General features: G+C 32.1%; 1 protein-coding gene and 1 non-coding gene across 4 annotated transcripts in view; one reads left to right on the plus strand and one right to left on the minus strand.

Annotated features, from left to right (window-relative positions):
- LOC126884417 (uncharacterized) overlaps positions 1 to 19,355 on the plus strand; it is a 592,334-nt gene that overhangs the window by 134,293 nt on the left and 438,686 nt on the right. The window lies entirely within an intron of this gene.
- Trnas-aga (transfer RNA serine (anticodon AGA)) lies at positions 2,320 to 2,393 on the minus strand. The gene has a single exon. It is a non-coding gene; the product is annotated as a tRNA-Ser (tRNA).

Genomic DNA, 19,355 nt, shown 5'->3' on the forward strand with positions numbered 1-19,355 from the left:
AAAAATGGCAACATGGTTTTAAAAGCACATTCACGCAGCAGCTTTAAAACCATTTGCTTAAGAAAACAAAGTTTTAAGAAGGTTTTTATTTTTGGTTTTATTGACCCCTTTCAGATTGGGCCCTTTTATGCTTAAAGCGGTTTTATTACAACCTTAAGGTTTACTTAAATACCAAATGATTTTAATTTTTGTTTTATTCTACGGTTTTAAAGCATCCTTAAAAGACTTAATAAACCCGTTCGGTGCTACTTGAGATGACTTCTCACACGAGACGTGGGTTGCTGACCTGAAGAATATGTCCTCAAATTACGGGCGATGCCCAGCCTCTAACCATCTTGCGTAATTTGAGGACATATCCTTCATATCAGCAACCCACATGTCGTGTCGGGAGTCATGTCATGCCTAAGGCCCTATCTATAACAATTTTATCGATCGCTTTAAATTATCCATAATATTCCATAATAATGTAGATCTATCAAAATTTTAAAACATTTAAAGGGTTTTTAGCCACGTATTCTTGGTGGTTCAGCAAGTGATAAACCGGTATCAGCACTGGTGATAATCTTTTTAGATCGAAAACGTTCTGTGATTTTGATGAAGCCCTTTAAGCGATTTTAATAAATATATACTTACATTTTATAAAAGAAGTTCAATAAATTATTTGTGATTAATGGTATACAGCCAACTACAGGAAATTTTTTCCTGGTGGATCTATGGAAAACTTTTCTTTAAATTGAAATAAAGAAGGGTTAAAAAAAATTAAATTTTCGGTCGACTATAAATATGACGCTGGCCTATAATGGGTTTTAATTGCTGTAATATCGCTTCAATAAATACCTGTTTATTCTGGAATCTTAATCAGTTTGTGTAATTAATAAATGCATTCGAAGGCCGTGCTATAATTAATAAAGCAAGTATATTTTAAGCTTCTGATGTTTTGTTTTTAATTTTCCATTTTTAGAACTACACTGCACTTTTTCTGGTTTTCACTAATATATTTCAGCCACCTGGAATAACTTAACATTCTTTCTTTTTATTCTTCCCTTCTTGTCGCTGTCTGGTAGGTCAATCACGTAAGGCCAAGTTAATATGATGATGGTCCAGGTCCATCCGATTTTTATGGTTGTCTATAAAAAAATTGGCATCATCAATTTGAGGATCTCTATAAAATGTTACTACAGTACTACATAAACAATTTTGTGTAATAAATAATGTCAAACAGTCCTTTTTCCCATAAGCTCTCAATTGAAAATCTTAAGACAAGATGTTTTAATAAATATACAAATTTATTATACATTCAGGAGCGAAATTATGGAATGTTAAGTGGTCACGGCCACTTGCCACCATACAGTCAACATGTGAACAAGTCGATTTAGAGCTCAGATGGTACCTAGAGCATATTACATGGAATACTTTGAACATCCATGTTTAAGTTCACATATTTCATCTATGTTTCCATGACGGATCAATTTTAAAGGGTTTTTTCCCATATATTCTTATAATATTGTATTTTGTTGGTTAGCATGTTAGATCACGTAAGCACTGATAATGATCCAATCGAAAACTAGTTCTGTGATGTAGCCCTTTTTAGGGATTTTTAAATATATACCTTTTATAAAGGATTTTAGTCGTTTTTTTTAGATAAGAATTGTTTTCCGAGATAGAACAGTTTTATAGCGTTAACGGTTATCTTCTAGCATAGCTTTTTCTGCATATCACATTTTCCAGTAATTATTCATTGTGTAATTGTGTGTTCAATTTCAGCTGAAATAAATCAATTGAAGATAACCCTATTTGCATATATTGGCAGTAAACACAGCATAGAATTTCCCATAAATAAATAAGTAATAATTAGACATGGAATTGCCAGTAACGCGTATGCACATTAACGATTTTTTAGTGTTTGTTGTCGGTAATGACGACGAGGAACTTGTTTTTCGTTTCTCTTTTGCATTTACTACCGTGGGTAAAGAAGACGACGAAAATTAAATCAAACAGACTCATTAAATTTCTATTAATCAGCAATGATTATCTAAACAGCTCGATAAATCAGGCGTAAACCATTTCCAAGCGGCATATATCATGGTTTTATGTTGCCGATGCGTACCTATAGACCAGGATTTGGGAAACAAAAAGAATGTGTGTGTACATACTTTGTATGCACGTAAGAAGTTATATTTCTATTATATGATTTTAACGAAATAAATAGGTATACTTTCAACAGGTTATTTGTATTTTATTTAAAGATTAAACTAATTTTTACTTACTACTTTCCAAAAAGGTTTATTAAAACAATACCAAAAATAAAAAATAAAAATTAGAAAACACACACGGATTCGAACCGGGGACCTCTCGATCTCTAGTCGAACGCTCTACCACTGAGCTATACTCTCATTGTTTTTACGGATTACAAGATTTCCAGACATAGTGACAAATAGATCAAGTGAAGTATAAAAATACTTTAAATATTACTTACTATCTTATTCCCGAAGAAGACAAACACAAAGACACAAAAAATTATAATAAATATATTTACTAAAAACACTAATATATTCTTTCCACACCCTTTTTGGACTGATACACACATAACTTAAACCATGTAGCAACGAACTCCATACTGTGTGTGTGCGCATGCGCGCAGAATAATAAAAATTCACTCCCAATCGCGCCTAAAGAAATATAACTTCAATAAATCAATTTTTAAATATAGCACCTATCGACTTACAACTTTTTGCATTGTGTTCGGGTCAGGAAAGAAGTATGAAACAGAAAAATGGCTGGAAATGAATAATTACAATTACACTACATAAAATGCATCCAAAAGCACATAAACACGTCAAAATCAGTCCGTTTAGGGCTATTTGTAGTTACTTGGGCGGTTTTTGGGGTCGCTGAATATGAATACGCCATCAGATCCAACTCCTGGAGCAGCTGGTGAACAGGGTTACTACTAAGGCACGTCATCTGGAGTTTCGAGGATTATCGGCACAAAATTTATGCAAACGGATTACCAGGGGCATTTTTAGGGTCGCTGAACACGAATACGTCATCAAAACCGACTCTCGGAGCACCTTGTGCCCATGTTACTGCTGAGGCACGTCATATTCCTGAATTGTAACGGTTTTTGGCATTAATTTGATTTAAACCTATTACTCGGGAGTTTTGGGATTGCTGAATGGGAAAGTGACATCACAACCGACCCTCACAGCAGCAGTGCCCAGAGTTACTGCTAAGTACGTCATTTTATAGCATTTCTAGGTTTTCCGACACTAAATTGATAATTAAGGGGTTTTCGCGGTTGCTGTGTCCATTGCGGATACAAAAATAAAGAGATATATATATATAATAGTAAGTACCGTTTATTCTTAAAAGCCAGCACTTTATTTTTTAATCCAGAATTTGAGTATTAAAATAATAATTATACCCACTCCCTGTGACTCAGTAATATAGACCACGGTAATAAGGTAGAAATAGACCATGTTCGAGACACTCAAAGATCCAGGTAGCTGACTACTTTTTTAGTTATTGTATACCTCTAGGATGAAAACCTACCTGTTTCCTGCCTAGAGTTCGCGTCCGTTTTTTAATTATTAACAATTTAGTGCAAAAATCGCGATTTTTTTCGATTTTTTGCACCCCATTCAAAAGCTAAATAGTTGACATAAAATTACAAAACTTAATTTTTTAGAACATTAAAAAACCTTCAAAATGCCGATTTTTGATAGTTAAAAATTTAATTTGTTGCTACGCAAACTGCAAAATAAGTGAAAATCGTTATTTGTTAATAACTTTTACTAAAACTACCTTAGAACTTTAGTGTTTCACCCAAAGTTCGGTAGTGGGGTACTTAACAAACCCCCAAAATTTGAGACCGATCCATTAATTAGTTTAAGAGTTATTCTAATTGCTTATCCCAGATACCTTTATTTTGCAATCACATAAGACAGAAAATAATGAAGATAGGGCAATTCTGAGTATGCCAAATGAAAGTAGAAAACTGATACTATCAAAATGTACTAAAAACGATAAAAATATTATCTAATGTAGTCAAAAATCCTAATGCCAAACTTGTGAAATTTTGTAGTTTAAAAACATTTAGAATAACTTTAAAAATATTGTCTGTAGAAAAAGTCATTAGAAAAGCTGGTATTTTACACGAATTTTTAAAAATGTAGTTTAACTGGTGACTGGTGACTATTGGTAAGTGAAGGGGGAGCTGGGAGCCGACAAATGCACGAGTTCAAAAACTAAAAAAAGCAACTTAAAACTACTATCATTTTCTATATCTCGGGATCTACTGAATATATTTTGACCGTTCCTTTTTTAATCTATATGTAATTTTTCTGTACATTATAAATATGTAATTTGTCTAAACATTTATTAATTTATAAACAGTCTAATTTGTTTAAACAATTTTTGAAATTTTTTTTTCCAAAAATCCATGATTTTAATCATACTATCCCTATTAATTATAGAAAAAGTTAAGGTATACTTTAATAAATAAATTATCTAATAAAAATCATTTATTTATTAAAGTGTACCTTAACTTTTTCTGTGATTATTAATGATACTATGATTAAAAAAATAGATTTTTGTAAAAAAAATATTTTTGCAAGAATTATTTAAACAAATTAGACTGTTTACTAATTAATAAATTTACAAACAAATTGCATATTTGTAATGTACGTAAAAATTACATGCCAGTTAAAAAAAGAAAGATGAAAATCCATTGAGTTGATCCGGAGATACAGTAAATTATATTCGTTTAAAATTACTTTTTCGGTATTTTAACTCGCTGGATTTGTAGGTTCCCCCTAGTAATCGTTTGCATTACATTTTTGAAAAATCGTAGAGTGTGCTGTGAAGGTATAACGTTTGTGCAAATTTTTTAAGTAAAAATACAAATCCCCTTCTTTAAAATGGCATTAATGAGATTCATTAATTATTTTAAACAAATTAACTGTGAATTAAAAAAAACATAGGGCTAACTTTGTCCCAAATAAGCCCAGGCTAAATTTTTTTATTTGAGAATTCGTGTTAAAATACTATCTTTTCGAATATATAAAAAGATTGTTTCTACGGACAACATTTTTAAAGTTATTCTAAATGTTTATCAACTACAAAATTTTAAAAATTTGGCATTAGGATTTTTGACTATGTTAATCACTTTTTTATCTTTTTTAATACATTTTGATACTATCACCCTTGTACTTTCATTTAGCATACTCAGAATTACTCTATCTGCATTATTTTCTGTCTTATCTTACTGCAAAATAAAGTTCTCTGGGATAAACAAACAGAATAACTCTTAAACTAATTAATGGATCAGTCTCAAATTTTGACGGTTTGTTAAGTACCCCAATATCCAACTTTGGGTGAAACACTAAAGTTCTAAGGTAGTTTCAGTAAAAGTTATTAATAAATAACGATTTTCACTTTTTTTGCAGTTTGCGTAGCAACAAATTAACTTTTTAACTGTCAAAAATCGGCATTTTGAAGGTTTTTCAATGTTCTAAAAAACTGAATTTTGTAATTTTATGTCATTTATTTAGTTTTTTAATTTAGTGCAAAAAATCGAAAAAATCGCGATTTTTGCACTAAATTGTTAATAATTAAAAAACGGACGCGAAGCAGGAAACAGGTAGGTGTTCTTCCTATAGGTCTACAATAACTAAAAAAGTAGTCAGCTACCTGGGTCTTTGATTGTCCCGAGAAAATCCTTACCCTGGACTAATAAGAGAGCCTACCTTTGGATTCAGCGTTCGTGAGTTTAAATGCCATCAGGGTATGAAACTTTTCATTTATTAAAAAATTATTAAGTGGAAATAGTTTATATCCTTGTGGGATCGGTACTCACTGGAGGGACTGCAGACTCTCGGATACAATTAGCGTGTCTGTAAAGACAATGAAGTCGACTTTTCGAAGTAACACATATTGATTGGTTGTCCAGACATTAAGTTAATAAAAAAAAATTACGATATTAATTTTTTTTAACTATTTATACAAAATATAAACTCAAATTACATGCGATAATTATTTTTTTTTATTTCAAGATCAATCTACTATATTTTAATTTGATCGTTTTATTATTAGGCATTGACAGTGTTATTTGCCAAACTGAACACCAGATATTTTAGAGGCCCTGTTTACATTAATTTAGTGCCTAAAACCCTTAAAACTCTAGAATATGACTTTCCTTAGCTGTTATCCTGGGCATCAGGTTCTTTGAGGGTCGGTTGATGGTTTTTCATGTTCAGCGACCCCAAAAACCTTCCAGTTAACAAAATATGGCTCTTAATATACTGAATTTGACAAGTTTATTCAATTTTGCATCGTGAGTCGCGGGACAATACTCAAGAGATTAGATGCCGCACCGGAAAGGCAAAAAGTGCATTCTTGACTATGAGCTCTGTGTTCAACAGCCATCACGTCACCCTAAAAACAAAAATAAGAGTCCTTAAATGTTACGTGTACTCAGTGCTTCCATACGGAGTATAAACGTGGACATTGAAGGCAGAAACTATATCGAAACTTAAGGCTTTTTAGCTATGGTCGTACAGAAGGTTCCTGAAGATGCCATAGACAGACAAAGTCACAAATGAAGAAGTACTACGGAGGATTAACACAATCGCAGATGACAACATCGTGAAGGACCGTAAGCTGCAGCACCTGGGACATATATTGAGAAATCAACGTATATACGAGTTACTTCAATGCATTTTACAAGGTAAAAAGGAAAAAGGACCCCAGGACGAAGAAGAATATCCTGGCTTGCTAACCTGAGAGCGTATAGAAAAACCTCAACACAACTATTCCGCATAGCAACCAACAAAGTCAATATAGCCAGAATTATCACCAAGGTTCGGAACGGACAGGCGCCCTAAGAAGAAGAATGCACTTTTGGAAGCATTTTATGCACTTTAAATGCAACTATACACTTCCACCGATTTTTCTATAGCAAACTTTCTTTGTGACAGCATCCTGAACACATCGCAAAAAGTTGCAAGTCTGTAGGTGCTGTATTTAATATAGATCTATTCCGTTGTTTTTAGTTCTAAATGCCCTGGTCTATATGATGGTTTTATGTTGCCGGTGCGTACCTTCACCGGTTCACGGTAATGATATTATATTCTTTTGAAGCAAATCGGAACGTTTAGGAGACACTAAAACATTTATTTTTATATGACGGAAGTTGGCTTCCACAACTGGTTCACGTGTAAATAAATATGAGGTTTTATGAGAAGTGAATTGGTCTTTCAATAGGCAAAAAGGTAGAAATAATGTAAAGTCTATAATAATATGCTACTGGAGGCAGCTAAGGAAGTATGTATGTGGCATAAGTAAAAAAGACAAAACAAAGAAACAGAAACGTGGTGGTCCAAAGAAATAAAACAGCAAGTCAAACTGAAGAAAAAAAGCATGGGACCAATATTTGAAACATAAAAGAAACTAGTGCTACAATAACTATAAAAACGGAAGAAAAAAGGTAAAAATATTATTAACAAGACCAAAGGGAGATAACTGGGAAAAAGTCGGAGATAAAATGGAAGAAGGTAGCAATAAAGCTCGGATTTATAGGCAACAAAAATTAAAGAAAAAGGCGCCTATATAGACAAAGATTTTTATTAAAAAAGGCGGGAATATTAACATTTAGGCAAAATATAGGCAATAAAGGAATATAACTTATTATTTATAACCACTTAAAATTTTATCATTAATAGAAACAACTAAATGTTTTTCAAAATTTTCGGTCTTAAAACTATGTCTTCGGTCACTTAAAATTAATTTGTACATTGAAAACGAACGTTCGACATCGACAGATGTAATTGGAGCATATTTCAGAGTGGATAATAAATCTGACATAATTTGTAATTCCTCGGAAAATGTCCCATTCAAAACTTTAGCAACATTAGATAAAAACGAAAAACCTTCATTCTTGTCGAAAACATATTTCATTTTTTTAAAAGTTAATTGACCGTTACTTCCAGGTGCCGATTTAATTTTCGTCTTTAAATTATCTATTAATTTTACTGACTCACATAAATTTATCTCTTGTTTTTCTAATAAGGTAATTGTGGTAACTATTAATTTATAATTGTCATTGATATCAGCGAGTTCCTGATTCAATTTGGGATTTTTTAATATTCTTTTGCTTCTCGAATGGCTTCGGAAATATCATCATCAAATTCTGACATATCTAATTCTATTTCATTGCAGTGTTCAAAGTAAAAAAAAAAACTGCTTCGAGCCAGGTTCCCCACCTTGTAATTACTGGTTTAGGTGGCAAAGGGACACCGGGAAGTCTTTCTTTATATATTTGCACCCTCAACGGAGCCTTTACAAAAACTTTTTTCATAAAATTTATAAAATTATTTACCAACGGAAACAGATTTCTTATTTCTTCAGCAATTCTATTTACCCCGTGGGCTACACAAGTGCTATGAATTAAATTAGGATAAAAAATCTTTAAATTAACAGCAGCTTTTAACATATATGCCGCAGCATCTGAAAGTACTAAAACTATTTTATTCACTGGTATAGGGTTGGGTAAAAAGAGGTTTGTTAAACTATCTTGTATAAATCGACTTATTGTTAAATTGTTTGTTTTTTCCAATTCTTTAACGGCAACTAAATAAGGTTTTCTCGCAAAGTTTTTGTTCAAAATTCCAATCATTAAATTAGCTATATACCTGCCGCATACATCTGTCGTTTCATCCACGATAATATACAAAATTTGCCCTCTAACTCCCGCTTAATTTTTGAAATACATTCCACATAACATTTTTCCACAGTATGTTTTCTCAATGTACTCTCGTCCGGTAAGGATTTATTAAGATATTTTTCGAAAAAGCATTTAAAACTAGGGTTATTAACTTTATATAGAGGAATGTTGGATGCAATCATCATCTGGCATAAATCAAATTTAAATGCGTCTTCCTCAGTTTTTTGAACTGCTTAAACTATCCCGCAGAGATATTTGGGCTAACTTAGAGGAATTTAATTTTTCCAAATTACGTTTATGAAGTGGGGTTCCACAATGCTGGTCAATAAAGTACTTTTTTCTACTTGAAATCTGAGAATTAAAAAAAAATAGAATTCTAAAACCGCTTTAGAATTTAGTTATGTTGTGGGACGAGAAAAAAAGAGAAAAAATAAAACTTACCGATTTGCCGCATGGTTTACAAAATGCTCCATCTCCTTCTAGAGAAAGTTCCAAATAAGGTGCGATCCATAGCCTTAATTTAGATGTCATCTTTTCACACAAATATCTAAAACGTTTTAAAACGTGTTCTTTACTTTTCGGTATACGCAACAAAACTAAACTAGGATATAGCAATTTGTGACTAAACTCTGATACAGTAACCGACTGTACAACTGATAATATACTAATAAAGCTTAGTGATTTCCAAATAGTTAACCCTCAAGTCTCGATCAGGTACATTTTCCTAGAAATCTGTTATATAAACAAACCATTGATATTTTATTATTGACCCAAAATTATATTATAGAATGGTTTAGTAATAGAATAATATCATGGGTAGTACCATGAAATTTAAAAAAAGGCACAAATAGGCGGAATTTACGAAAAAAGGCAACAAGTGCAAAAAACAATTATAATAGGCAAAATAGGCAAAAAAGGCATTTTGCCTATAATCCGAGCTTTAGATAGCAAAGGTAACCTAAAGTTATTCTACAGAACCCTGAAGACGATATGAACACAAAAGAAACAAGAAATATACAGCATTAGAGATTAAAATGAAGAATTAATAACAGAAACAAAACAAATAATTAAAATATGAAAACAACAATTTGGAGGATTATTAAAAGGTATTAAGATATACCTAGCCCAACAGTATTTGTAATATAATTATGAATATGGACAAAATTAATACGAAATGCACAGCAAGGAGTAAAAAACTGAATGTAGGACGTAGAAATATATAAAACGTGGAAATATCGGAAGAAGCATTTGCTAACGGTCTGGTTCTAATTGCAAAAAATGAAAAGGAACTCCAGAACAATTTGGAAATACTGAAAGAAGTACTTACCGAAAACGAAATGAAGATAAATGTCAACAAAACAAGAGTTATGTAGATCGGAGAAAGAATAATATAGAAACTGAAGAAACAAAAATAATACAAGTTGAATCTTTTACATACTTAGGAGTAATTATCACGCAATGAACAAAAAAATTATATGTAAAAAAGAAATATCATGGAATACAAAAATAAAAGTTTTCAAAGCAGTTTATAGATTTGTCCTGACATTTTGGCTGCGAATCATTGTTATTAACGGAACGACCAAAAAGAAAGATACAGTTAATACAGGGTGTCCAGAAACTCTACCGACAAACGAATACAGGAGATTCTTCAGATAATTTTAAGACAATTTAGCTCAATTCACCTAGTCCGAAAATGCTTCCTAAGGGAGCTAGAGCTCTTTGAAAATGGCGTCTTGTAATTGGTTTTTCTTACATACCTCCAAAACTCTTCAATTTAGAAAAACGAAAATCGGTACGTATATTTATCTTCTAGAGATAAATTGATTCCAACCATTGCGAATTTCTAGTACCGATCATAGGCGTCCGTTTTGGGTAGGGCAACAGTTATTTTATCACATAACTTTCTTGTCTTTATCTTTTAAGCATTTTTGACACCGGATTATTAAATTGTGAGGTAATCTAGTACTAAAAGCTACTCTTGCTTTAAGTCGGTAGGATACACCGTTTCTATAAAAATCGATTTGAAAATTTTTCGTTTTTTGAATTTGAAATTTTTTTTAAAATTTTTCAAAAAAAAAACGGTGTATTTTACCAACTTAAAGCAAGGGTAACTTTTAGTACTAGAAAACCTCATAACTTATTAGTCTAGAGTCAAAATTTTTTAAAAATTAAAGACAAAAATGTTATGCGATAAAATGACCGTTGACCTACCCAAAACGGACGCATATGACCCGTACTAGATATTAGCAATTAATGAAATCGATTCATATTTGAAATATAAATAAACGGACCAGTTTTCAGATTTCTAAACAGTTTTTTTAAATTATTTTTTTGGAAATTCAAAAAAGTAAAGTTTTCAAATCGATTTTTCTAGAAAACCCTGTTTCCTATCGACTTAAAACAGGAGTACCTTTTAGTTGTAGAATACCTCACAGTTTAATAATCCAGAGTAAAAAATGCTTGAAAATTAAAAATAAAAAAGTTATGCGATAAAATAACTTGTGCCCTACGCAAAACGGACGTCTATGACCGGTACTAGAAATTCGCAATGAATGTAATTGATTTATCTTTAGAAGATAAATCTAAATACCAATTTTCGTTTTTCCCAATAGGAGCGTTCCGGAGTTATTTAAGAAAAACTAATTACAAGACGCCATCTTCAAAGAGTTCTAGCTCCCTTAGTAAGCATTTTCTATGGGAGTACTCTACATTTAGGTGAATTGGGTTAAAATATCTTAAATTTATCTAAGCAATCTCCTGTCTTCGTTTGTCGGTAGAGTTTCTGGACACCCTGTATAGATCAAGATTTTAAGAAGAGTTAAAGGTGTTACCAAAATAGATAGGTATTACCAAAATAGATGGAATAACGAACACGGATATAGGGAAAGGACTGTAACTACAATCTACATTGGAGTTTATAGAACAGAAACAGCTGAGTTGGTGGGGTCATTTACACCGGATGAAAGTTACCATACCAATGAGAAGAGTATGGAAAGGAAAAATATTGAAAATCAAAAAAAGAGGAAGACCAAGACTCGATTTTTGATATGCTTTTAATAACCTTTCAGTCATAAATTTCATTTTAATTTTCAAATTTAACCACTTGATCCTCAGCGAAATGTAAGGTGCATACAGTATTTTTATCGATCAATTATACAGGGTGTCCCGGAAAATAGTGCGTTCCTTCAAGGTATGGGCTAAGTGCACCATTTAGAGCAAAAAAGTCTAATAAATTTTTTTTGTTAAGTCAACCGTTTTCAAAAAAATAATTTATTAATTTTAATGCATTTGATTAATGTCCACAGAACAGCAAATACAGCCGGCAGCGCTGCGTTCCTTCTGTGCTAAAATAATTTTACTGTAACTCAACTATCATGAATCATCGATCATAGGCATAATATACATTGATAAAATACTGATAACAGTAATAGAAAAACAGCATAATATTTGTGTTTATTAAATATCTAATAAATAAGGTTTGTATAGTGTTTTAACTTACATAAAAATTTTTTATTACAATAAAGCTACGTCTTCAAGAAGCATCGATAGAACATGTTGCAAACATTTGAGTACCTGCATTTTTCCATTCAATCTTCTGGGAAGTTCCAATGGTTCAATTAGATGATTATAAAAAATATTCCCAGCCCACAAATTCATACTTTTGTCAACCACGAAAGTTAAACACAACATTCGTAAAAATAAACTTTATCTGCACATAACACTTTACACAGAAATTCGGGTTCTCTGAAGATCTTATTTTACTTGGAGGTAAATAGCCTTGCTGTAAATCTTGCACTAAACGTAATTAACATAATATCATGATATTCGCTATCGAAATCATGACAATATCAGAACAATAGGATGTACCTATTCTGGGGTTACAGGTGATTATGATATGACTGTTTGTGTTTACAATTTGTATATTTTTATCTAAGCTGTGTCAAAATAAATAAAACTGCCATGTTGCCAAATGTAAATTTTAGTAAAATACATTATTTTAATTTTTTGGGGCAACAGATGACTTTAGAAAAAAAAATTATAAGAAAGTTTTCTTTTAAATGGTGCATTCTACCCACACCTTTAAGGAACGCACTATTTTCCGGGACACCCTGTATATAGCCCATTGCAGAGCAGGATTTTTTCACCTTCTCAAGATTTTGATTAGATATCGTTTAAACAGAACTGAAGAGAGACAAAAACTAGTTACAAGAAATTCTTCCTATAGGGTATTTACTTCTTCATTTTTTCTTAATGTGTGTCCAATAAACTTCCATTTGCGTCTATTTATCGTTGTGGCTATCGGCTCTTGATTAGGTTTTCTCCAAAGTTTCTTGTTACTTATCCGATTTGGCCAATATATTTGCAACATTCGTCTAATGCATCTATTTACGAATGTTTGAACCTTTTGTATAATCTTTTCCTCTATTTTCCAAGTTTCTGCTGCATATAGCAAAATGCTCTTTACATTTTTATTAAATATCCTGTTGTTGGTTTTGGTTGTTAATTTATTTGACTCCCATGTTTTCTTCAGCATATGGAATGCATTTTGGGCTTTAGTTATCCTTCCATTAATTTCCTCTTACATTTCGCCGTTAGTGTCAATTATGCTTCCCAGATAGCAAAACTTCTGTACACGTTCTACTTCTTCTCCTTCAATGAATATACCCATCTCTCTTTCCGTATTTATCTTCATAAGTTTGGTTTTACTTGTGTTAATCTGTAATCCTATTTTTCTTGCTTCTTTTGTCACCTTTTCTGATTTTCTCTGCATATGCTGTCTTTTTTCGGACACCAGACATATATCATCCGCAAAGTCTAGATCTTCAATCTGACCGAAAGCATTCCATCTAATTCCTGTTTAATTTTTCGTTGCCTTCTTCATGACCCAGTCGATTAAGATCAAAAATATGGTCGGAGATAGAATACACCCCTGTCTGACTCACTGTCTATGTTGATTGGTTCTGTGAGTTTCCCATTGTGCATGATTTGTGCGGTATAGTTTTCATGGAACATTTTGATAATTCTTATGTATTTTAATGGAATTCCATATCTCTTTAATATTTTCCACATTTTTTCTCTGGTGATCCGGTCAAAGGCTTGTCTAAAGTCAATTAAATTTATATAGATTTTGCTCTGCCATTCTGTTGTTTGTTCTTTGTTCTACAATGTTTCTTAATGTGTTAATATGATCTGTGCATGCTTTATTACTTCTGAAGCCCGCTTGGTTTGGTTTTAACAACTGGTCTATAGTTTCTTTCATTCTTTTTAGTATCATCTGTTATCTGTGCATGCTTTATTACTTCTGAAGCCCGCTTGGTTTGGTATTAACAACTGGTCTATAGTTTCTTTCATTCTTTCTAGTATCATCCTTGTCATGACTTTACTTTACTTTACTTTATCCATTTTACTCTGTACTAATTATTCCAGACATGTTTGTATACCTGTGATTTGCCAAAATCTCTGTTTTTAATGTTTGTTTCATGCTCGTTAATCTGACACTTAGTGGTCATGCGGTTCTTCCACATAAAAATTGTCGCATTCACACGGTATTTTATATATGCAGTTTTTTTTATCTCTTTTGTGTGTTCTTTGGTTTGGGTTTGGAGAGATATCTCACTGTATTGGAAGTTTTGAATGTTGTTGCGATATTGTACTTATTGACTATCCGTTTTCATTTTTCTTTACGTCCTTTATAATATATAGTATTGTCAACTTTAAATCCTTTCTTGGGAGCATTTCTGGATTACCTATCTTATTTTGTTGTTTCATTTCTTTAATATTTTGAAATTTCTTGTTTTTAAATTACTCGGTGTAATCATTTTTGTTAAAACCTTTGTCAGCAGGTGTTTTCTTCCTAAAATGCATTTTCGTTATAGCAGGTGTTTTAGATCACATAATGATTTGATAAACAATATCCGTGTTGTATTGTGGTAGTATCTGTATGGTAGGTAATAACAATAATGTTGCCTCATTTATCGGATTAATTTACGAAGAATTAAGAAGTGGGGTAAAAAGAAGAGTAAATAAAGAAACAAATACATATTGTAGACTATTAAATACTATGTAAAAATAATTGATAAACTAATAAAACTAAGAGTTAGGAACTTTAAATTAAAAAAATACAGAAACAAAATTAGTCATGTAAAAACCAGTGCAGAAAGAATAAAGTGGACATCATGACAAAGATGGCGTAATATTGCTTTCCAAAATAATTGTGATGGAATAATGTACTAAAACAAGGTTCAAAAAATTATGTACATAATCGAAGAAGATAAATAAACTTCTTCTTCTTCAGATGCAAATCCTCTAATGGATGTTAGCGACCATATTTTCCATTAACTCTCTGTTTCTTGTAATATGTATCAGAGATTTATGTAGATAATCCCTGTCCATTGCGATAAAGCCACATTTCGAAGGCTTCTAATTTATTTATATCCCTCGTTTTGAGTGTCCAGCCCTCTACGCCATATAGCAGTATCGACCATACGTAGCACTAAGTAAAACTTAGTTTTAGTTGAAGATCAAACTCTGAACTGGTCATTACCTTCCTGAATCCTGAATTTTACGAAAGCTTGTCGATCTTGCTCAATGCAACATTTTACTTCCTTGTCCGATGCACACTCTTCAAAAAGCCACGTTACCAGGATTTAAATTTGCTCACTCTTTCAATGGACTCGGTAATCAGTGTTATGGTGGACTTTTCAAGTGCATCCAAGTTTCTGGAGATGATCATAAATTTGGTCTTTTTAGTATAAATCTCTAATCTCACTCGCTTACTGTATTCTACGATTATAGTGACAAGTGGTTGATGATCGACTACGTTGCACAAATTATCCAATCAATACTACATTCACTTTGATTCTCATCTCTGCATCATCCAAAGACTCTTAAAATATGGCTTTCGAATAAATATTAAATAAAAGAGTGGAAAGCACACATCCCTGTCAAACATCACTTGTCTATAAGTAATCGCAATAAAAAATAAGATATCAAAATGGAATAATTTTTAAGCTGTGGGCCTTCAAGGTAAATAAATAAATAAAACAGACGTGGATAAAAATTTTACTGTTCTATTAAAACAAAAAATACTGTCGTAAAACTTATAAAAGAGTCACCAATAAATCTTGTGTTTTATGACTGAGATTTATATAAAAATAGGCTCCTGATCATCAGAGATAACGTCTAAATACAATTCACATAATTAATAGACAGAGAGAAGAATTACTGCCCATTCGCTATTATTTATATTTGTTATCATATTCATAAATTTTTATTTAAATCATGTACCTCTTACAAGTCATCAGCTATGTTTTACAGGTCATTAGATATCTTTAGGTGATATTAACATTAGTCATCGGACTTTTATCTTAGTTTTTAATTTAACTGCCTCCGGAGACCCAAACGAGTCTATAGTATTTATTTATTTATCTATTTATTTGTCGTTATTACCAGCAATAAATTATCTATCTTATTATTGTCACAAAAGTGATTATCTCTCGCTTTTTAGCACTTTTTTTTTTCAGTTTTCCCATTTATATTCTACATAGGAAAGAACAGCAGATAATCCAGTTTGTAAGTCCGCTCCCATATAACAAATTTCTGATTCGGTTTCTTTGCCGATCCTATTCAAAAATGTCTTCTGTAAACAAATATGAAGGGTTATTTATTTATTAAGCTCTACAGGCCTTGTAGTACTAGGGTTAATACGTTTACATTTTTGATTACATTTTATTTTACTCATAAATTTTAGTTAATTTCACTTCAGTTTTTTATACACTCTTTCACCACTTCCCTCCATCTCCCTCTGTCCAATGCTAGTTCTTTTTATCTCTCAATGTTAGCTTTCTTCAGATCTTCATACACACTCTCCTTTAGCCTTCTTTTGGCCTACCTTTCCTAGCCTTTTGTATTCCCATTCATTCGATGTGCCCCAAATATCGTATTCTCTGTGCTTTAATTGTCGTCGTTTTCGTTGGCTTTTATACAGTTTTTCCAATTCTTTGTCGGTTCTTCTTCTTCACTGACCTTCTATTTTCACATCTCCATATACCTATCGCTCTTTGCATTTTCCATCTTTCTAAAAGGTCTGTTTCTAACTTTTGCAGCAGTCATGTTTCGCATGCGTATGTTACTGTAGGTCTTATAATTGTCTTGTAAATTCTGACATTTGTTTTCCTGGAGATGCATTTTGATTTCATTAATGTTCGTGATGCTCCATACTTTTGATTTTCTTTAGCTATTCTTGCCTTTTATTTTGCCTCCTGCTCCTCATACTCATAATCATTTTCATCTATTTTGGCTCCCAGATAATTAATTTCTGTGGCTCTTTTGAACGAGTATGTTTCTCCATCTATTTGTAATACGATAATTTTTTATTTTTCTTCTTGGGTCTCTCCCATTACCACATACTTTGTATTTTCTTCTTGTATTTTCAGTCCAAATTTTTTGGCTGATTTAATTATGTTTCTCATTAATTTTTGTAGTTCCTTATTGATTATTGCTAATAGTGTCAGATCATCTGCAAATGCTAACCCTTGGTGGCCGTTTTTAAATATCGCTTCTTGCATGTTTATTCTACTTTTCCTGATTATTTTTTTTCAATGTAAGATTGAATTTAGTCGTTGATAGTGGATCCTTGTCGTAATCCTTCCTTGGTTTAAAATTTTTGGATGTATGCCCATTACATGTTATTTCATTTGTTGTATTTTCTATCGTCATCTTTACCATCTTGACAATAATTATTTTATTTGGTACCTATCCCTAATTCTTTTATCAGTTCGTACATCTGCTCTCGATCTCGAAAAGCACAATATACTACTGTTTTATGTTCGTAACCGGTAAATAGTCTGTATTTCTTGTAAGGAAATTATTTAGTTAAAAAAAAACTGAATGGTACCGGGCGAAATTTTTGGGCATGTTTAAACAAATTTTAGCCCACTAGACATTTACGCCACATATAGCGCCTAAGCCAACTAAGTGCTGCAACTACAGATTAATTATGCTACTAAATACAACGTATAAGATATTGACCACAATTATAAGAAACCGACTAAATCAATACACAGAAAAAATTATAGGACCATACCAACAGGGCTTTAGAAAAGGAAGATCAACAATAGATGCAATACACGTACTAACACAAACAATTGAATAAAGCTATGAGCATGACATAGAATTACACATACTATTCATCGACTTCCAACAGGCTTTCGACAGTTTATACAGACAACAATAATTATTAAAGGAAATGAAGAAATTGGAGGTACCGGCAAAATTAATAAGACTTACTAGGATGATAATGAAAGACTCAACAGAAAAAGTTAAAACAAATGAGGGAGATACAAACGACATCAAAATAGAACTTGGGGTAAGACAAGGAGACAGTCTTTCAACGACACTATTTATTATCGCTCTAGAAGGAGTAATTAAGGACAGAGGGCTGAGAAATACAATTATTCAAAGCTCAACACAGATTATAGGATATTCGGATGACCTGGGACTGATAGCACGAGATTAAAAAATGACTAGAAGAGGCACTTTTAGTCCTGGTAAGAGAAGCAAAGACGAGAGGAATAATAATCAATCAGAATAAAACAAAATACCTTATAAGCAGAAGAGAAAATGTAAACCGAATAACAGAAATATAGATAGGTTAAAATACATTCCAGAGAGTAGATTGCTTCAAATACCTGGGGGTGATGGTGGACGGCAAAAACAGAAGGATTGTAGAGATAAACGAAAGAATTAAAGCAGGTAATAGAGTATATTGGAAATATCACCGACTACTCAAGGACAAAAATCTGAACAAAAAAATCAAAAATATATACAGCAGCAATTAGACCAGTGACAGCCTATGGAGCAGAAGTAATGTGCCTTACGAAAAAAGACGAAGAAAAGTTAAGAATAATTAAGAGAAAAATTATGAGAAGAATACATGGCCCAGTGAAGACAGAAACAGGGGAATATAGAAAGCTGATGAGCCATGAAATAATAAATATATCTAAAGGAGAAGATATAGTAAAATTCATTAAAGAACAAAGACTCAGATGGTTTGGGCACACACAAAGAAGAGGGGTAGAAGAACTGATCAGGAAGATAATGAACTGGAAACCAGTAAAAAATACACCAAAAGGAAGACCAAGAATAAGATGGGAAGATCAACTGCTAGACGATATATCAAAGATGGAAATTTAAAACTGGAGAGAAAAGATTCAGGACCGAAGTGAGTGGAAAAAGATAGTAGAGAAGGCAAAAAAACATCACAACTTATGAACGACGACCTAAAGGAAACTGCGAACTAATCCACCGCGTCAAATAGATTAAAAGAGCTCATAGTATTTGAGCGACCTATACTCTAACAAGGGTAAACGGTCCGTATAATACCGGGTGTCCACTTATATTTTCCCCCATTTTAAATGCCTATAACTTCTAAACGGCTCAAGGCAGAGATATGCGGTTTTCACTGAAATGTTTTATTGTACTGAAAGTTTTGTCTGAATGGATTGAATTTTTTATATCGCTTTCAAATAGGAAAAAAAATGACGGATTTTTTAAAAAAACGTTGTTGACTTTTTTTTAATGGAACACCCAGTATATTTTTTTGTAAATTGAAAGAAAGGTCATTCACCTTTCC

This window comes from Diabrotica virgifera, chromosome 1 (genome assembly GCF_917563875.1).
Source record: "Diabrotica virgifera virgifera chromosome 1, PGI_DIABVI_V3a".
Classification (NCBI taxonomy): domain Eukaryota; kingdom Metazoa; phylum Arthropoda; class Insecta; order Coleoptera; family Chrysomelidae; genus Diabrotica; species Diabrotica virgifera.